This window comes from Mirounga leonina, unplaced genomic scaffold, assembly GCF_011800145.1.
Source record: "Mirounga leonina isolate KUSES-001 unplaced genomic scaffold, KU_Mleo_1.0 Mir_126, whole genome shotgun sequence".
Lineage (NCBI taxonomy): Eukaryota > Metazoa > Chordata > Mammalia > Carnivora > Phocidae > Mirounga > Mirounga leonina.
In genome coordinates this window covers 12,806,731-12,828,919 of record NW_023270314.1, presented here as the reverse complement: position 1 = coordinate 12,828,919, position 22,189 = coordinate 12,806,731, and the positions used below count along the sequence as shown (strand labels likewise).

The 22,189-nt window shown below is 41.3% G+C and overlaps 1 long non-coding RNA gene across 1 annotated transcript; it reads left to right on the top strand.

The window, feature by feature from the left end:
• Positions 1-224: 224 nt before the first annotated feature.
• LOC118008600 lies at positions 225-21,475 on the top strand. The gene is made up of 3 exons (XR_004678724.1): positions 225-812; positions 2,819-2,921; positions 21,372-21,475. It is a non-coding gene; the product is annotated as an uncharacterized LOC118008600 (long non-coding RNA).
• Positions 21,476-22,189: the final 714 nt, after the last annotated feature.

Genomic DNA, 22,189 nt, shown 5'->3' with positions numbered 1-22,189 from the left:
CATTCTTGTCCATGAGGGCTCGTATTCTCTCATTTTCTGGAAGAGAAGGCTGGAAGGAACGTGATATGTACAAATAGTCTTTGGGAAGGACATATTTTCCCCCCTCTTTTTCCGGATGAGTTTGCTGTTGTTCTCCTTACCTCAATAATTTATTCAAGATGAAAAGAACTTTGGGGTCATAGATTCACAGGCAAATAAGGTGGCCACCCTTGAGCGCTGGAGTCGCTTTTTCCACCGCTGACTCACAAGCAGGTGAACAAACAAACAAACCTTCAAGGAAGCGTCAAGCCCAATTTGTTTATACTTACAGTGTCCCCATGGCGCCCCGTTGCCCCTGTCTGCTCCTGAAGGTAAGATGTGTTTTCAGGGAGGCAGTTCATCAGAATGACCAAAATTTAAAGGAATTCTTTTAATCCAAAGTTTGATCTTTCCCCCCAGCCTTTGAGGTGCACACCCAAACACACAGAGACTGTGCTGTAATGTGCTGTAAATCATCAAAATGTGCGAAAACAAGGACTTGTTTCCAAGTCAAATTTCATTTTCATTCTTCAGGGTTAAATCCTGTCTCGTTTCATCTTTTGCTCCGTTCTCACCCTTTCAGGTTAAATGAAAGTTGGCGCCATATCAAGGACCGAACTGTGACTTTCATCCAGGTCACGCGGTCAGCAGGCGGTTATCTTTCCTTATAGCACTGACATTATTATAGAAACATGCCTGAGCGGCTGGAGCTCAGATGCGTTGCTGTGACAGAGCCTGTGCCCGAGACCCTCCGTGACTGCTGTCTGCCAGGCAACACATTTTGTGCTGCACAGGTGAGATGAAGGGGCGTAGGACAGAATTCCTCTCTAGTTGGGATGAAATAAAAAAAGTTAAAAAGCATGCTAAGTTTTAAGTAGTGGATCAAGGCCCTGAAGTAGATAGGCCTCTAAGTCATGCACCTTAATTGGCAAATGAACTATCCCGAAAATAATTACTATTAGAGTATATGGTTGAGGGCGCCTGGGTGGCTCAGTTGGTTAAGCGACTGCCTTCGGCTCAGGTCATGATCCTGGAGTCCCAGGATCGAGTCCCGCATCGGGCTCCCTGCTCGGCGGGGAGTCTGCTTCTCCCTCTCCCGCTCCCCCCTCTTGTGCTCTCTCTCTCTCTCACTCTCTCTCTCAAATAAAAAAAAAAAACTTAGAGTATATGGTTGAGAGTCAGTACTTCAGTATGAATTTTCCAGATGATTTGGGAAGTGAAATTTGAGCTGGGTTCAATAGGAAGGTAAGTGGCAGCTTTTAGGCTAGGCAGAACTGGGCCGAACTCAGGCAGTGGGCAAGCATCTGGTGTTTCGTAAAGAAAGTAAAACAGAAGTTTAGTGAGAAGGTGGTCAGGGATAAAATGGAAATGGGGACTCTCAGATTGTGGAGGCCTTCACATTTGCAACAGAAGCATTTGGATGTCTAATTTCTGGGTAATGCGGAGCCACTGAAAGCTTATTAACATGCAACAGTGAGGGCCAGAGAGTTTGCAATCAAACCTAGTATAAGAATGAAACAGAGAATTTTCAATTATTCAATTTAATCACGGGTGGGAATTTGATTGGTCCCAAGCATGGACGCTCAAGGCCAATTTGCCAGGCTTCCTTCCAACCTGGCAGGCACAGGAGAGGAACAGCTGCGACACAGTGGCTGGTCTGTGGTCTGCGTGCCCACAGACCTGACTTCTAGTTAGTTCTCAGCTACATGCTTGCTGCTTGGCTTTGGGCGGTTAACTCCTCAGAGCCTCAGTTTTCTCATCTGCAAAATGGAGATACAGTATCTCCAATGGTGGTCACAGTAATGAGAAATGATATGAGTTCCTGGATCATAGCTTATACTCAATGAAACGTAGCTGGTTTTAGTTTTATTGTCATTATTACCATCATCAAGCCATTTCACATACAAGCTTGAAGATTGCAGCTGGATTAATTCTGATTTATTAACCCTGTTATTTGACCAAAAATGCTTATTAAAAATGTCTGATTGGGGCACCTGGGTGGCACAGTCAGTTAAGCATCGGACTCTTGTTTTCGGCTCAGGTCGTGATCTCAGGGTCATGAGATCCAGCCCCACGTCTTCAGGGATGGGTGCTTAAAGGAGAGTCTGCTAAAGTTTCTCTCTCTCCCTCTCCCTCTGCCCCACCCCCTCCCACCAAAATAAATAAATATATCTTTTTTTAAAAAAACGTCTGATTGGCAGGGGGCAGCAAAGTCATCTTCACATCTGAACGTCAACACCTTCCAGCTAGCAGAGTGTGCCCTGTTTGCAAGTGCTCTGCCTCCTCAGAGGAAAGTAGCAGGTGGGAGTCCAGGGTTTCACTGAATCTGGCTCCTAGTTTGTCAATTCCCCCTTAATGACTGAGACTCTGGGGGAGGAGAGCACAGGTGAGGGCACTTTAGGAGCCAGATTCACTCTCACTCTCACCATGGGGGACCCAGCATGGAATGGTGGAAAGCAACTGAGTGTTGAGTCACACAGACCTGGTTTCAAATTCAGACCCTGCAACTTATGAGCTGGGTGTCTCCGTACAAGTTGCTTAGACTCTCGAGCCTCACAAGTTCCATCTGTAAAATAAAAATGATTGTCCTTGGCAGGGTTGTTGTGAAATCAAATGAGCAAATCCTTCCTTCCCGCCCCCCACCCCGCGCCTGCCGGTCTTTCTTTTGGAAAAGACCACAATCCAGTGTAGCCCATGAGAGTTGCAAATGAAGGGAGAAATTCTTGCTTCCTTCTTGCCCCCTACTAGGGCCTCAGCTGTAATCTGCTGACTAAAACAGTTTCTCTCCTTCCATCCAAAGGCGGACAGTCAAACCAGGCACTGTGCTTGTCACTCTGGATAAAGCCTTTCAGTGACAACCCAACTGATACAGGACTAAGCAGAGTAAAATATTTGATAATGAGGTAAGTCTCCTTTGGTACCAGAAGAGAGGTAAGGAGAAATGAGTGGGTGTTAGTGAGAGGTTAAGAGAAGAAAAAGTCTCAAAAATGGGAGGAGAAAGAAAAAGAGAACAAATGTAGGGCAATGTTTTAATTAAATTTCTATTTATTTATTAGATTTTAATAAATAAATAATTTATTCATTTATTAACTAGAGAACAAGTTTTTTTTTCCAGCCAGTTGCTCTTAGAAAGTCACCATATTATGAGTAATAAACCAGCCATATTCCTTATTCAGATATCACCATGAAAGGGAAAATTTGAAAGCTAGCTATTTATTTTGGGGGCCTTGCAAGAAAAACTCATTTTCTTACCCAGAATCAGTTGCTGGGAAAAATTATATAAAATTACATTATAATTATATAACTATATATAAAAGTTATATATATACACATACATATATATAGTATATATATATTAGCATATATGTAGTATATAGTATATATATATATATATATATATATATATATATATAGTAGCAGGACCTTTCCCTTCTGTTGTTATTCAAATATAGCCCTGTTCTCTGGGCTGATTGAGGAAGAAGTTATAAGCAGGCAGTGAGCACAGATTAATGCCTTAATTGGTTATTAATACATGGTCACTGCTATTCTTAGAGATTACTGGTGTTTGGATAGCTACCTCAAAAATAGAGTCCGGATTTCATGGCTGTGTTTTATCACACATAAAACCAGGGACAGCTGATGGGTAAAAAGTTGGACCACGGTGCCATTTCTGGGAAGCCCTATTATTGCTTTTAAAAGTCATGCTGGAAAGTCTCCTGGTAACCCAATTCATCTTGAATATTCATAATTCATCCATTAAGAAACTGCCTTGACTGTAACTCAGTGTCAGGATTGACCACCTCTTCATGTGGTTCACAAAGTAACGGTGGTAGGGTTGGAAATAAATTAGTTAAATGTGGTTAGACAAAGAACAAATAATCCAATCAAGAAATGGGCAGAAGATATGAACAGACATTTCTGCAAAGGAGACATCCAAATGGCCAACAGACACATGAAAAAGTGCTCAACATCACTTGGCATCAGGGAAATCCAAATCAAAACCTCAATGAGATACCACCTCACACCAGTCAAAATGGCTAAAATTAACAAGTCAGGAAATGATAGATGTTGGCGAGGATGTGGAAAAAGGGGAACCCTCCTACACTGTTGGTGGGAATGCAAGCTGGTGCAGCCACTCTGGAAAACAATATGGAGGTTCCTCAAAAAGTTGAAAATAGAGCTACCCTACGACCCAGCAACTGCACTACTGGGTATTTACCCCAAAGATACAAATGTAGGGATCCAAAGGGGTACATGTATCCCGATGTTTATAGCAGCAATGTCCACAATAGCCAAACTGTGGAAAGAGCCAAGATGTCCAACGACAGATGAATGGATAAAGATGTGGTATGTGTATATACACACACACACACAATGGAATATTATGCAGCCATCAAAAAAGGAAATCTTGCCATTTGCAATGACGTGGATGGAACTAGAGGGTATTATGCTAAGCAAAATAAGTCAATCAGAGAAAGACAAGTATCATATGATCTCACTGATATGAGGAATTTGAGAAAAAAGACAGAGGGCCATAGGGGAAGGGAGGAAAAAATGAAACAAGATGAAACCAGAGAGGGAGACAAACCGTAAGAGACTCTTAATCTCAGGAAACAAACTGAGGGTTGCTGGAGTAGAGGGGGGTGGGAGGGATGAGGTGGCTGGATGATGGACACTGGGGAGGGTATGTGCTGTGGTGAGCGCTGTGAATTGTGTAAGACTGATGAATCACAGACCTGTACCCCTGAAACAAATAATACATTATATGTTAATAAAAAATTGTGGTTAGAAAATAAATCTAAACATGCGTTTATCAAATTTGGGAGGACTTTAGGTATTGTTAAAGGATAGAAAGTATATAGTTTTAAAGAACTGAAATGGGCAATCCTTTCCTAATTCCACATATTTGTTAATTGATAAACTTTGATTAACTCTCGGACTGCAAGTTCACTGACCACATAATTAATAGGAGTATTTATTGTTCATTATGGATGAACTAAGACCCCGGGGAGCTATTCAGTCCCATTTACGGAAGAAAAAAATAGTCACCATGCATGAGATCAATACGTGATGAGTTATGAGTGTGGTATTTACAACCTGAGAACCAAGTGACTCTGCCATTGCACAGTCACCCACTCTGAACTAGGAGCCCCCTAGTTGCTTGTCGAGTGCCCACCTGCTGAGTGCTCATGTGGGAAAAGTTCTAAGCAATGGAAACCATTTGCTTCTGCGGAGTTTCCCTAGTGATACCTGGTTGAGCTTCCTCCTCTATGTGGATGGTGTGGGATGTAACAGAGGTAATCAGGACCAAAGACCATGGAAGATTTGGGAGTTAAAAACAAACACCTGGGCTTGAATCTAGCCACCCTTTCCCAAACACAGCTGGGTCCAAAATAACAGCTGAAAGGGGCTCCTTCCTCAATTTGGCCCCAATCCTGCCCAGACGGAGGACTCCTCTGTTTCCACTAGAAAGAGCCAAGAGCAAAAACTCCATCCATCTGAAAATGTTTGGAAGAATTTCAGGGTCAGGGGAGACAAAAAAAAAAAAAAAAAAAGAAACCTCATGGTTGGTCTCACTGATAAGGATTTAAGTGTAAGGATGGAAAATGGCATCCATCAGAGATCACCACCTCTATGCGTCCCACGGGGTACCAGATACTTGCTAAGAAACAATCCACACTCCACCCTGAACCCCCAAATGCCATGGATGTCAGAACATCTGCCCCCAGGGGAGAAGTTCTCTATGAAGCTAAAGAAAAGCCACTGCGCCTCAATTCCAATGATGAAGGCAATGGGGCTTTAAATGATATAATTGATCACATTTGCATTATTATTTAGAAGATAAACTGCTTCCTTGCTTGCTTGCTTATTTATTTACTTATTTGCCACAACTGGCATAGCATTTAGTAATTTGGTTGAAGATACGAAGTAACCAGTGGTAATTTATTATCTATTTTATTAAGACATGGTGTTCAAGATGTGGGCTATATTTGTTCCCTTATCCAGAAGTGATCTCAATGGTGAGGAGTAGAGCAAAGGAAACCAGAAAAGAAACCATCTAAGAGATATGTGAGCAACGGAAATACCTGGCACAAATCCCACGCCCTTCCACGCTCTGAGCTCCTGGGAGAGGGCCTGAGGGCACCCCTCACTAGCTTTACTTCTGCATTCGATGTAATTCTCATAGCAAACTGGAAGCCAGTGATAGCAAAGAGAGAAAACGGATCCTGTTAGAGTCCTGCTGCTGGACGCGGCCAGAAGTGACAGAGAGCCAACGGTGATAAAGGAAACCGATAAATCAGAACGGCAGGGAAAATAACTCATCACCCTTTATCAGTGTGGGGAAAAGAAAATAGTGGCGCAAAGTGCAAGATTTGGTGTTTACATTAATAATGCTCTGATACTAAGGAAATGATATCTGTGCAAGGAAGACAAGCGATGTATTCTAGAAAGTGTTCCAGCAGCAAAGGATAAACTATTTTCAGTTCGGTCATTTTGAACATTCACTCATGGGCAACGCTCATTTCTCAGACTGGTCTGCATAGATAACAAAGGAGCAGTGGAAAACCATAGTTAAAGGAGTGGATATGGTAGCCAGCCTGCCTGGGTTCAAATTCCAGCCATAACACCTACTCCCTGTGAAACGCTGGGCAACTCCACCTCTCCGAATCTCAGTTCCTCAACTGTAAAATGGGTGGCAGGAAGGATTTAATGAGCTCATGTGTGTAAAGCACTAGAAGAGGGCCTGTCACACAGTAAGCACTAGGTAAGTGTTCTCTGGAAAGAAATTCACATTTACTGAGCACTTACTGTGTGCCAGGTACTGAGTGTGAGCTGTCCTCTTTATCATTTTATCCTATAAGCTGCTACTATATGAAGTATAGTATAATATCAGAATTTAGTCTTAAATATTCCTCAAGCCCAACGTAATTGATGACAAAGAATGATCAACTCTAAGACAAGTCAGCAAGGTCTATTAAATCTAACATTCATTTAACTTGTTTTCTGCTATAGTAAACTTTTTTCTTAAATTTTCTTAAAATTTTACATCCATTTAGTTTAGCTACTATTCTCTCTGTGAAGTGGCCTCTTAATTTTGCATGTATATTCATCATCTTTTCTGCAATGATTTCAGCTTAGTTACCATTTTAGACCTCAAGGATCCAATTATCTGGGAATATGAGGATAGGCATTAAATTCATCTGTGGGTACGCACTGCAACGATTTGCAAGATAAAAGCAGTGTTGAAACCAAAGTTCTGGGTCCCTAATAATGTCAAGAAGAAATATGCAATCATTGCCGAGCAAAAGCACTGGAAATCTGCCTTTTGAAATAGGCCTACAAAAATCAAATAGGTATAGAAATAAAGTACTGTAAGTAGAAATGTGACATTTTTGAGTATCAAAAAATTTATTTTCAACACCTACAAAATGCCTGACCAGTACTCTTTAAAACTATCAAGGAATGACTGAGAAACTGTCACTAATTAGAGGAGAAACAGGAAGCATGATGACAGAATGTAATGTAGTGTTCTGGACTGGATCCTGGAACAGAAAAAGTCATTAATAAAAAGCAGATGCAATTTGAATAAGGACTGGAGTTTCATTAATGGTAATGTACGAATGATAACTTCTTAGTTTTGATAATTTTATGATCACACTATAAAGATGTCAGTAATGGGAAAAATGGGTGAAGGGTACACAGGAACTCTCTGTATCATCTTTGCAATTTTTCTGTAAGTTGAAAATTATTCCAAAATAAAATCTTTACTTAAAAATTACTTTCGCGGGGCACTGGGTGGCTCAGTTGGTTAAGCCTCTGCCTTCAGCTTAAGTCATGATCCCAGATTCCTGGGATCAAGCCCCGAATCTGGCTCCCAGCTAAGTGGGGAGTATGTTTCTCCCTCTACCCCTCCCCCTGCTCATGATCTCTCTCTCTCTCTCTCTCATGTTCTCTCTCTCTCTCAAATAAATAAAATCTTAGAAAAAATACTTTCACAATAGCAAAATATGGAAAGAGCCCAGATGTCCATCTACAGATGAATAGATAAAGATGTGGTGTGTGTACACACACACACACACACACACACACAATGGAATATTACTCAGCCATCAAAAAGAATGAAATCTTGCCATTTGTAACAACTGGATAGAACTAGAGGATATTATGCTAAGCAAAACGAGTCAGTCAGAGAAAGACAAATACCATGTGATTTCACTCGTGGAATTTAAGAAACAAAACAGATAAACACAGTGGGAGGAAAGGAAAAATAAGATAAAAACGGAGAGGGAAGCAAATCATAAGAGACTCTTAACTCTAGGAAACAAACTGAAGGTCGCTGGAGGGGTGGGGTGGGGGGATGGGGTAAGTGGGTGATGGGCATTAAGGAGGACACTTGATGTAATGAGCACTGGGTGTTGTATGCAACTGATGAATCATTAAATTCCTCCCCTGAAACTAATAATACAGAATATGTTAACTAAATTGAATTTAAATAAAAAATTTTTAAAAATATTTTCAGATCCTTGAGAACCTGGGCAGTGGGAACAGCTTGGATCTTAATATCAGAAGGTTGGATTTGAATCTTGCTTCCACCACCATCCCACAGGGTGACTTGAGGCAGGTTGGTTGAATATTTTGAGCCTTAGTATACACACTCATAAAATAGGAAAGAAAATTCCTACTTCACACAGTATTATTGAAAGAGCAAATGAGAACTCATAAACCCACATAAAAGGTGACCACAAATGCAAATATTTCACAAAGCCTCTTTGAATCGCAGCTTCAGTCCAACCTTAAAACTATTCAGTGAATCGACACATGCCTTTCTTCTTATTTTACTTTTAAAAAATGACCCATAAATGATCCATGACACCTTCAATACAAAAAAATTAAGAGTCAGATATTAATCTCATTAGAAAGTTCATATTTTCAGATTTTTCTTTTCAAAAATGGCATTTGGTCTGTTGGATTTGGGGAAAATCTGTTGCATTGATTCTGGTGTGAGTTTCCCTGAGTGTATATAGACTTGGACAAGAAATAGTTCAATAAAAATCAGTGGATTTGATGTGTTATTTTGTGGTTATCTGATTCTGATGATGAGCCAGAATCAGGTAAAGGAAATCATCACTGCAGAAGCTTTGAGGAAGTCCTGAGCAGAGAAAGCAGGCAGTCAGGAGAACTCCACTGAAATTTCCCTTCCATTCTCAGGGAGACACGGCTGCAGGTGGTTAAGAGTTAAGGGGAGGGTATGTGCTATGGTGAACGCTGTGAACTGTGTAATACTGATGAATCACAGACCTGTACCTCTGAAACAAATAATACATTATATGTTAAAAAAAAAAAGAAGATAGGGCGCCTGGGTGGCTCAGTTGGTTAAGCGACTGCCTTCGGCTCAGGTCATGATCCTGGAGTCCCGGGATTGAGTCCCACGTCGGGCTCCCTGCTTGGCAGGGAGTCTGCTTCTCCCTCTGACCTTCCTCCCTCTCATGCTCTCTGTCTCTCATTCTCTCTGTCTCAAATAAATAAATAAAATCTTTAAAAAAAAAAAAGAAGATAGTAGGAAGGGTAAAATGAAGGGGGGGAATAGGAGGGGGAGATGAACCATGAGAGACTATGGACTCTGAGAAACAAACTGAGGGTTCTGGCGGGGGATGGGTTAGCCTGGTGATGGGTATTAAAGAGGGCCATATTGAATGGAGCACTGGGTGTTATATGCAAACAATGAATCATGGAACACTACACCAAAAACTAAAGATGTAATGTATGGTGATTAACATAACATAATAAATTAAAAAAAAAAAAAAAAAAGAGTGAAGGTTTTTCATCCAGACTCCCTGGACTTGGAGTCAAGCTCTGACTTTTACCTTTTTGAATGTGGGCAGGTGACTTAACCTCTCCGTGTCTTGTTTGGAGAGAACTGATAAGGATGTGATCTTATTTGTGTTTTGGAAACTCCTCTGGAAACAGCATAAAGAATCAATGAGAGCAGAGCCAGACCCAAGGCAGCAGTGGCGGTCAGGAAACCAGACCAATGTTGAGAAGAGATGACGAGGAGTCTGGCATGGGAAACATGAGGGAGGTAGACTGGAGGGGAGCCGGATACTGGGAGAAGGAGAGGGGATCAGGGAGAGAAAGAAATGTAGATGGATTCTTAGGTTTCTGGAAAGGGGGTCTGGTCCACTCACCAAGACTGGGAGTCACAGAAGAGGGAGGGATGTAATACATATCATTTGGGACATGGTACAGGTTTGCATTTTGGGACATTCACGAAGACATACCTAACTGGCATAGGGGCTTGTATTTTAGCTCGTGTACTACTCTGAGTGAACAGGGGCTTAGAGAAAGTACGAGATGGTGCCTAAGAATCCTATTTCTACTTCTTACTAGCTGTGTGACTAAAGCAGTGAATTGCTCCACTGCCTCCATTTCTTCATTTTTTACACCATCATCCTCATCCTCATCCTCATCCTCATCACTATCTTACAGAGTTGTTATAAGAATTAATACATAGACATCTGAATTGGCAAAGAAGAAGTGAAACTCTCACTTTTTGCAGATGATATGATACTTTATGTGGAACCCCAAAAGACTCTACCCCAAAACTACTAGAACTCATACAGGAATTCAGTAAATTGGCAGGATATAAAATCAATGCACAGAAATCAGTGGCATTTCTATACACCAACAACAAGACAGAAGAAAGAAAAATTAAGGAGTCGATCCCATTAACAATTGCACCCAAAACCATAAGATACCTAGGAATAAATCTAACCAAAGAGGCAAAGAATCTGTACTCAGAAAACTGTAGAATACTCATGAAAGAAATTGAGGAAGATACAAAGAAATGGAAAAACGTTCCATGCTCATGGATTGGAAGAACAAATATGGTGAAGATGTCAATGCTACCTAGAGCAATCTACACATGTAATGCAATCCCTATCAAAATAACATCAACTTTTTTCGAAGAAATGGAACAAATAATCCTAAAATTTGTATGGAACCAGAAAAGACACCCCGAATAGCCAGAGGAATGTTGAAAAAGAAAAGTAAAGCTGGCAGCATCACCATTCCAGACTTCAAGCTCTATTACAAAGCTGTCATCATCAAGACAGTATGGTACTGGCACAAAAACAGACACATAGATCAATGGAACAGAATAGAGAGCCCAGAAATGGACCCTCAACTCTATGATCAACTAATCTTTGACAAAGCAGGAAAGAATGTCCAATGGAAAAAAGACAGTCTCTTCAACAAATGGTGTTGGGAAAATTGGACAGCCACGTGCAGAAGAATGAAACTGGACCATTTCCTTACACCACACACAAAAACAGACTCAAAATGGTTGAAAGACCTAAATGTGAGACAGGAGTCCATCAAAATCCTTGAGGAGAACACAGGCAGCAACCTCTTCGACCTCAGCCACAGCCACTTCTTCCTAGAAACAATGTCAAAGGCAAGGGAAGCAAGGGCAAAAATGAACTATTGGGACTTCATCAAGATAAAAAGCTTTTGCACAGCAAAGGAAACAGTCAACAAAACCAAAAGACAACCAACAGAATAGGAGAAGATATTTGCAAATGACACATCAGATAAAGGGCTAGTATCCAAAATCTATAAAGAACTTATCAAACTCAACACCCAAAGAACAAAGAATCCAATCAAGAAATGGGCAGAACACATGAACAGACATTTCTGCAAAGAAGACATCCAAATGGCCAACAGACACATGAAAAAGTGCTCAACATCACTTGGCATCAGGGAAATCCAAATCAAAACCTCAATGTGATACCACCTCACACCAGTCAAAATGGCTAAAATTAACAAGTCAGGAAGCAACAGATGTTGGCGGGGATGCGGAGAAAGGGGAACCCTCCTACACTGTTGGTGGGAATGGAAGCTGGTGCAGCCGCTCTGGAAAACAGTATGGAGGTTCCTCAAAAAGTTGAAAATAGAGCTACCCTACGACCCAGCAACTGCACTACTGGGTATTTACCCCAAAGATACAAATGTAGTGATCCAAAGGGGCACATGCACCCCAATGTTTATAGCAGCAATGTCCACAATAGCCAAACTATGGAAAGAGCCTAGATGTCCATCAACAGATGAGTGGTTAAAGAAGATGTGGTGTATATATATATAATGGAATATTATGCAGCCATCAAAAAAGGGAAATCTTGCCATTTTCAATGACGTGGATAGAGCTAGAGGGTATTATGCTAAGCAAAATAAGTCAATCAGAGAAAGACAAGTACCACATGATCTCACTGATATGAGGAATTTGAGAACCAAGACAGAGGATCACAGGGGAAGGGAGGGAAAAATGAAACAAGATGAAACCAGAGAGGGAGACAAACCATAAGAGGGGTTGCTGGAGTGGAGGGGCAGTGGGAGGGATGGGGTGGCTGGGTGATGGACACTGGGGAGAGTATGTGCTGTGGTGAGTGCTGTGAATTGTGTAAGACTGATGAATCATAGACCTGTACCTCTGAAACAAGTAATACATTATATGTTCATAAAAAAAAAAATGTCAAAGAGAAAGAATTAATACATAGAAAGAGTTAGCCCTGCCCCTGACCACTCATTGTGAATCAATCCTCAGTCCAGCTAATTACTATTAGCTGTAATAATTTGTAGCTAAAATAATAAGTAACTTCCCTAAAGGGATGTAGCCAAAGTAGTCTGAGGTGTTATTGGAACCTAGAACCGCCTCTTTGCATTTAGCACGGGGATTTGAAGAACAAGTTGATCTCAGTGGGCTGCAGTTTCCAAAGTTGCACAAGATCAAGGCAAGTGACAACCTTCTACCACCCTCCCTCCCTAATTCTTTCCATTTGAAAACTCCAATGTCAATGATGACCTTTAGTCAGAGGATCTCAGGAAAGCCAAAAACACAGTGAAGAGTTTCAAAAGTACTTGGGAGTTGAGAAAGTTTAAACATCAAGTGTAAGCCTTTGTTTTCTTCAATGAAGGAAGAAGGCACTAAAGTGGGCAAAGATGAGGGGTGGAAGTGTGAGTCGGGGAAGGGTAGAAACCAGCGGGAAGTAGCACTAACGAGAGAGATGAGAGACGGTAACAAATGGAGGCCCTAGGCCTGAAGGAAGCAGGCTGGGATGTGACCAGAGTCGAGAAAGGTCCCCTCTTCCACTGAGGGCTGGAAAGGAAGAGGGGACAAGGGCAGGCAAGAGGACGCCAGAATAGGGCTTTGAAGGGACTTTCAGCAAAGTCAAAGGTGAGGTTAAATGGTTCAGTGGAGAGGAGAAAGGGCAGAGTAGAGATTTTGAGTGCATTGCTGAAGGTCTGAAATAACCACTGGGAGGGAACCGAGGGGAAGTTGACCAGAAGCCGCACAGGATGTATAGATTCAAAAGACCACATGTGTAGAGGCCTCAGTCTGCCTTGTGATAGGGTTTTCTCCCGTATTGCTGAGCACCTATTTAAGAAATCAGTAGATAAGCTACGTTCTCATTGTATTTTGGTATTTCTAAAATATATCCATGACTTAAAAAGCTTCAAGAACCTTAAACTAAAATCTATGCACTTTACGAGATGACCCCCCATATGCACAGTGGAGCACTTTTCTGATGAAAGGGCAGCACTGGCACAAATTCTTTACAGGACTGAAATCTAGAAGATTCTCTATCATGTATCTTAGGGCTCTAACAATCCTCCTGCTCCATCCAAATTAAAATGCAGCTGATTCCATAATTATATCCCTGTCCAAAACGTGTGTTCCTTTATTAAGAGAATTAATTGAGTTATCTCAGAAGAGAATATCGATCACATTGAGATTTGACTAATAAAAAATTCTTGCCAGAACTTGTCTAAAGTGAGGTCCAGAACTGGGTCACTGTCACTCATGAGAAAGCCCTCAGAAACCAAAATGAGAAAGAGGAAAAAAAAGTGCGTTCAACATGAGGGTCAAGAAGCCAGGGTCAGGGGCATCCTTCAGGGGAGGAGTCAGTGATTGACAGCCGCCTCTAGAGAAAGTGGAAAACGTGCAGGGCTCACATCATTGGGTAGATTAAGGGGAAACAACCTGTGCGGGGAAAAGAACTGTGAAAGAAAGTCTGTACAACTGACTAAGGCAATGAAACAGATGACTGATTGAAAGAAATTAGGGCGTCGGGGGGCAGAGTGTTGCTTGTAGCTTCCACTTACGCTCTGTTCCTCTAAGTGGTTCCCCGAGTGGACCTTGCGACCACTCACCAGCACGTTGAGTCTCTTTCTTTGATTCTCCATTCATGCCAGTTTCTCTCATTTCCACCGCATTTTAGCCAGAATAAATGACATCTCCATGCCTGCTCATTAATCCACACAGCTCTGTAAAGGCTGAAAGCATCTTTGAGGTGTTTGCATTTAAATGGGCTAGACGCAGGCAGGGTTTCCCTGCTTCTGATCCCAGAGGACTGAAGAAGAGGCTGGATCATATTTTCCCCCTTCTTTTTTAATTTAGCAAACCTGCTTGGCGACCAGCAAGGAGCTGACAGATTGCATACTGTCATCATTTAATCTTAAGACTAAAATTCAATTTTCCTTTTTCAGGATCAGAATTGGGAACAGGGGGGAATAAACCACCCCGAAGACACAAGGTGACCAGTCTCAGTGGGGTGACCTAGTGCACAAGCCAGCTAATGATGCCCGTCTGTCAGCTGGGCCCCGGGAGCCAGAGCCCAAGGGAGAGGACACCAGCCCTGACAGATGGCGGTGGCTTTGCTGATTATAAAGCTCAGCTGGACCAAGGCTCCATTTCATTCCCAGCACCAAGGTCCCGTCTGAACATGGGCTGTTTACTTAAACATATTCATTCCTGTTTCTGTTCATCAGATTCCGAGGATAAAAATGAACATGAGCAGCTGTTGGATTTTTGCTAACTATTCAAGTCTGCTTTGTATTAAGGAAACTCACAATCCATTTTACCCCATAATTATTCTTTATGAGCGAGAAATCAAATCGGAAGTGGCAAAAGAGAATGGACGCTAGGGAAAAAAAAAATTCAAATAGGCACTGCCTTTGGTTGATGCTCTTTCCCTGCATGGGAAATTCAGACTTTTGTATTACCCCACTAAAAAAAGAAGCAGCACCAAATTTAGCAAGCTGATGTTTTCAAGCACAAAAGAATGTCGAGCCAGGAGCTCTGCTCTTACTCTGCCTCCTGCCTAAGAGATCTCGGCTTTCCTTCTAGGAGTAATGAAGAAGTGGCTTCAGGACGTTATGCCTCCCAAGTCACTGAACTTCACACCCAGTCACATATAGACATTTAGGTCGAGAGGGAGTAAATGCCCAGTGCTGCTATGACAGAAGAGTCCTGAGGAAGAAAAGCAGCGCTTGGAAAAGATCACTACCCTCTGCCACCCGAAACCTCAGGGAGGAAAAATGTTATTCCAGGCGGCAGCTGTGAATTACAACATGCCCAAGAACTTGCACGGGCCCCTTCAGGCCAGGTCTTATGCTATTTGGAAAAGTGACAGGGGTTATATTTTCACACCCAGCTGTTGCTTTATGACTTCGTAGGCAAGGAGTTGTAGAGGTTTCTCTAGCTCCCCAACACTGACTTATTTAGAACTCCTGTGGGAAGGAGATCAGGGCTGCACACAGTGGGTGATGGAGGAAGGGCGATGTGGCAGGTGTTCTTAGCAGACACATATTCTGGAACAAGTTGCGTGAGGTAGGGTATGAGCCATAGTCTCATTATCCAAGGCGAGGCTCTGTAATCCTGTTGGCCAGCTGTCTTGGGAGCCTCACAAGGCTGCTCCTTTTTGGCATAGCCTTAGGAAAACAGCCCCTCCATTTTTAATGAATGCAGCAGGAAAGGCATGGATAGAGAGTGGAGGAAACTGCTCTCTGACTTCTTTTCCTGATTATCATCTAGGACAGGCTTTGGTAAATGACAAATGCTCAACAAAATACTGTGGCTGAGAGAAGAGACCCTGCATAGGGAATCTGGAAATTCGTATTTTATTCTCGAGTCTGCCACCAACTGGGTGACTTTGAAAGAGTGACCTGATCGCTCTGGACTTCAATTTTTGCATGGAGTGAATTGCAATAGATAATGTCCACTGTGCCCTGAGGTCAGTTCGCCTTTTCTGATTCTTTGATTTATCAATAACAAGGTTTGCAACTAGCAGATGAGGAGTTAATAATCCATCTCTGAGCACTATGGATTCATTCAAGAATTAATGGGTCAGGAATCTGTAATTCTGATGACCTATCCAGTTTGGGGAACAACAAACTAGCTCTCCACTATGATGAGATGGTTTCAGATCTCCAGGACCCTTCGCCAGTGCAAGGGCATCTAGAGTGGAAATTCTACTTCTCTCTCAGCATCAATAGCATGACAGGGACCTAGTCAGCACCATCCAGTAGAACATTCCACCATGATGGAAATGTTCAACATCTGCACCGTCCAGTACAGTGGCCACTTCTCATATGTGTTCACTGATCACTTAAATTGCAGGTGATGTGACTAGGAACTGAATTTTAAATTTTGTTTCATTTTAATTATTTTAAATTCAAGTAGTCACATGTGGCTGGTAGCTACCAAAATGGACAGCACAAATCCTACCACATTCTGCTGTAATAAACTCACAAGTGGTATGCTGTGGGGAAATGAAAAAACAGACCTTATTCTACTCCCATTTCCACATTTCTGGGTAGTATGGGGCAAGGGACAAGACTCTGTAACTCCATTTCCTTTTCTCTCCAATTAAGATGGTAATACCTACTTCCCAGTATTGCTCCAAATGTTTACTTACACTGGATACACGAACCGCCTTTGAGAACCATAAAATGCTATCTAAAAGCAAGGTATAATGGGGATCATTCACTGTTGAAAGAGGATCTTGTTTCACTGCAAAACACAATGACGTCTGAGAACACGTGACTAAATTTGAGAAGAGGTTGATAATACCAGATGGGAGAGGTTGCAAATAAAGTGGAAAAACCAAAAAGTAAGGGTTAAAGAAGGTGGAGTAGAGGGAGGGGATGGAGATGATGGATTTGGGAAAGTCAAGACGTGTGATGTAAGGGCGGTAGTGAGAAGGCAGAGGCGGACCTGGCTTTTAGGAAGATACTTTGGGGTTGAGAACTACTCCTGATGACAGGAGCAAAGACCAATGCCCATCCTGAGCTGCAGGGAACTAGAAAATCACTGACTGGAATTAGGGTGCATTTTCTCCCCTTACATGACGGCCTCAGAGAAAAAAGTCTGGGGGGATTTGAGCAGCAGCTACATAGGCCAAGAGAGTTGATGCAGAAGAACATGTTCAACAGTAATGTTCGGGACAGAATGGGGTTGACAACACTGGATTGTTTGGGATGAACCCATAAGCCTCTTTATATTTAAAGCAAATCTGGAATAAAAGCATATACTCTAGTAGAGACCAAGAAATAATTGTTTGATAAAGAGTTGCTGCAACCCTATCGGAATCATAAAATGTGTGGCACATTGCCGTGAAGGCAGTTTGGATGGAAAAGGGTAATGATGTTGGGCTTGGCTTGGCGCCACGGCCCTCCTGCTCAGGATAGAAAGAACAATGGGTGAGAGACAACAGGAGTTAAACAAACATCCTAGAGTCCCCTAGCACTTACAAAAGTGCTCAAGGTGGCCGTTTGGACTCCATCTCATTGAATTTTTCTGTCTTTTTATCTCAGTCCCTAATAAGCATTACTTCCAGAGAATGCCTGGGTTCAAATCCAAGCACTCCCATGTAATCACTGTGACCCTGGGCTGGAAACAAACTCTGTAAACCACACAACCCTCATCACGAGAGTGTAATAGTACTTGCCTCAAAGGAGTACATAAAGTACTTATGTGCAAACTAGCAGTCTCTGAGCACTCAGAAACCGCTCAAATATGTAAGTAATTTTTATTAAATACTAGATTATGCGTCTCAAACTTCCAAACATATCACTGGGGAAAAAACAGCCTTTCACTGGATCAAATTAAACTTTACAACCAGAAACATGACTTTCTATGAATCAATGCTTTTCGTTTTATTTTTGTAAACATAGTCGATTAAGTATTGCTTTCATTCATTCGTTCAATCAAAATTTTTTTTCCCCTCATTTTGAAAATGAGCGGTCTTTTTTTTTAGACTTATTTATTTATCTTAGGGGGTGAGGGGCTGAGGGAGAGGGAGAGACTCTCAAGCAGACTCCATGCTGGGTGCAGGGCCGGACATGGGGCTGGATCTCACAGCAACCCCACCCCCCACTTCCCAAGATCATGACTTGAGCTAAAACCAAGAGTCAGAAGCTTGACCAACTGAGCCACCCAGGCGCCTGAGGAGGTCATATTTGAATGGAGTGAGGAAGTGAACCACATGAATGCTCTGGGGCAGACAAATGCTGGCCCTCCCTCTGGGAAGGCAGTGTCCCTGAAGCTGAGAGGGCAGGGGAAACAAGAGAGGAAGGAATCTGGCTGTAGAAAAGCCAGGAGCCAGGTCATACAAAACATTAGTTTCCAGAGTAAGGCCTGTGAGTTTTGTTCTAGGTGCGATGAGAAGCTACTGGAGGGATTTGAGCAGGGAAATGACACAATCAGATTTACATTTTAAAAGAGGCTCTCAAGCAGTTGTTTAGAGAATAGACTCCAAAAGGTTGAGTGTAGGAACAGGGAGACCAGTGAGGAGGTCAGTGCACGCACGGGCCCAGCTGAGAGAGAGTAGAGGCTCAGACCTGCAGTGGAGTTGGTGAGGAGGGATGAGATCACAGGAATATTTTGATGACAAGATTTCCTAATAACTGGATATGGGGCTTGAAAGAAAGAGAAGGATCAAGGATGACTCCAAGGATATTGGCCGGAGTCTCCTTAGGCTGGGGGGCAGAGAGGGAGGAGGGTGGTTGGTGTGGGGGTGGGGGGGTAGGAGCAGGCTTGACAGGGGTGGGAAGAGCATGAAGCAAGAGATCTGCGTTTGACATTTTTGTTTTAGATGCTTATTAAAAGTTCAAGTGGAAATTGCAAGAGTCGTCCATTGTATGTACTCTCTTGAAAATAAAGGCTTTGTAGTGGAGGATTTAAAGGGCAGGCAAAAAATGTTCCTAGAAGCCGGGATCAGCAGAGCTGAGGGCTCTGCCTCAAGTGTGTTGCATAGGACTCTGTATTACAAAAGGACAGCAAAGCCTCCAAGACTATTTGCTAAAAAACCAGCTAGACAATGAATAAGACAGAGAATATATGTGGCAAAAATTAGTTTGTCTTACCCCTTTAATGTGAGAATTTGGGAGGAGCGTGTTAGAGAGAGAGTTCTGATGACCTGATAAACTGATGGGGAAATAAACTAAGCATCAGATATCCTGAAGGCAAGAATGGAGAAAGATCTGTTTGAAAACAAATACTCTCTTGCTGTTTTATTGCAAGAAAACAAATGAAACATTCACAGCATGCAGGCTACAGGATTATTTTTCATTTAACACCAAGAAGCACTTCTTGAAATTTTTAAAGTTTTCTCATTACAAGATCCAAAGATGGCTGTTAAAACTGGGTGTTTTTTGAGAAGGATTAAGTGTATTTCAGTATTTGTTCATTTCTCAATCCAGCAGTTAAGTCTTCAAGACAGATCCGTATTTCAGAGTATAACTTCAGTGGTTTTCAACTGCTAGGAGCTTATTTATCTGGAATGTCAGAGCTACAATTTTTCTTACTCCTTTCCTTTCAGGGATCAGCTTCCCCAAAGGTTAACCGGGAGAGCTGACAAATGCCTCCACTGAGTGGATGAGTTTAACAGTGAGATCTATACAACATATAAATATTCAACAGGACATCAGAAGTTCTTAACTATGTTTCTCACCATATATAGCAGTTCACATTATTCAAGTAAGAGAACGCTATAGGATCAGAATTTCTGTGATGTATCACGTGGAAGGGTGGGGTGGGTTCAGGCTTCTCTTTAGTCCTTTTGTAGTTGGGGAGATAACTCCTGAACCTTAACTCTATGTTAACCTAAAGATGTGGTTCCAGCCAATCAGAAAATATGTTCTGACCATATGCATTGGGTGAAGCATTAGCTGACACTTATTCGGAGAACAAAAGAGGATTTGTATAACCCCTCTGTATACTTCTGTGACCCATCTAAACAGTATACTGTGTGTACTTGTGTGATTCCATCTTTAGATGGAAATTGGCCTTCTCTCTAAATATTAGACTAATACATGTCCTAATCCCATAGGAAAATAGATTGTGAATGATTATGCCAAAGCAATCTATGGTCCTTTCAGGAATATGATTAAATGCTTAGACTTTCTTCTTTTCTTCTTGCCCCTCATATTCATATTTCCAAAATATTTAACCTGAAAGTAATGGAAAATTAGTGGATTTTTAGCCTCCATAACTCCTTTCATTCATTAGCCTTCAATGTCTTGACCTTTTAATTTCCAAAGGTTCTTCTGAGATTGATAAGGTCCGCTCCTCTCATTACTCTGCCTAGGAAACTTAAGAACAAACAATATAGCCTCCTTATGTAATACTTGATGCACAAAGTAATTTTCTGCCAGTCAGCCTTGAAAACCCTGATCAGTCCACTCCCCAAAGGAAGGAAAACATTGTAGTCAATTATCAATTATTTATATACATAAAATATATATTAATAAGTATTAAAACATTTATATAATATATATTAAAACATTTACTTGCTTCACATGGATGTATATGGATATATATTAAATTGATTTATATAAATGATAGAACATTTCCTTCAACATTTCCTATAACTTGTGTTCTACTCTCATTATGATGTACCTTTTATTCCCACATGACTTACTCATTCCATAACTGGAAGCCTGTATCTCCCACTCCTCTTCACCCATTTTGCCCAACCCCCACCCCCTTTCCCTCTGGCAACTATCAGTCTATTCTCTGTATTTATAGGTCTGATTCTGCTTTTGTTTTATTATTCATTTGTTTTCTTTTTTTTAAGATTCCACTTATGAGTGAAATCATATGATATTAGTCTTTCTCAGTCTGACTAATTTCACTTAGCATAATAACCTCTAAGTCCATCCATGTTTGTCTCAAATGGCATGAATCTCATCCTTTTCATGGCTATGTAATATTCCATTATATATACACACACACATACATATACATATATATACACATACATACATATATACACACACATATATACATGATATGTATATCACATCTTCCTTATCTGTTTGTTTATTGACGGACACTTAGGTTGCTTCCATACCCTGGATATTGTAAATAATGCTGCAATAAGCATAGGGATGCATATATCTTTTTAAATTAGTGTTTTCATCTTCTTTGGGCAAATACCCAATAGTGGAATTATTGGATCATATGGTAATTCTATTTTTAATTTTTTGAGGAATCTCCATACTGTTTTCTACAGTGCTTGCTGAACCAATTTACACTCTCAATAACCAGAGAAGACCCCAAATAGCCAAAGCAAACTTGAGAAAGGAGAACAAAGCTGGAGGTATCACAATCCCAGATTTCAAGATACGCTACAAAGCTGAGTAATCAAAACAGTAAGTAAGGTACTGGCACAAAAACAGACACATAGATCAATGCAAGAGAATAGAAAGCCTGCAAATAAAGTCCTGATTATATGGTCAATTAATCTATGATAAAGGAGACAAGAATATACAATGGGGAAAAGACAGTCTCCTCAATAAATGGTGCTGGGAAAACTGGACAGCTACATGCAAAAAAATGAAATTGGACCACCTCTTAACACCATCCACAAAAATGAAATCAAAGTGGATTATAGACCTAAATGTAGGACCTGAAAGCATAAAAATCCTAGAAGAGAGAACAGGCTGTAATTTTCTCTGATTCTGCAATCTTTCAATGTGATTACATATGAGTGCACTTCATTCTTTTATATATTGCATGGCATTCTGTATTTGGGTGTATCAGTTTGTTTCACAATTCTAGAAATAATGGATATTGTTCCTGCTATTTCATTATTAAAATGATCATGTCATGAATCTCCCTGTATAAGCCTCCCTGTGCACACATTTAAATACTTTTCAGGGTAAATGTGTGTAGCTCACATGTGCACAGACACATACACATATAAAGACACAGTTCTTCAATCCATCAAAAATTTATTTTTGTGAATGGATTATCAGTTATCTCAACACCATTACTGAGCTGTTCATCCCTTCCACAGGGAGTTGAAACTCTTATTGTTTTTCTAACAAA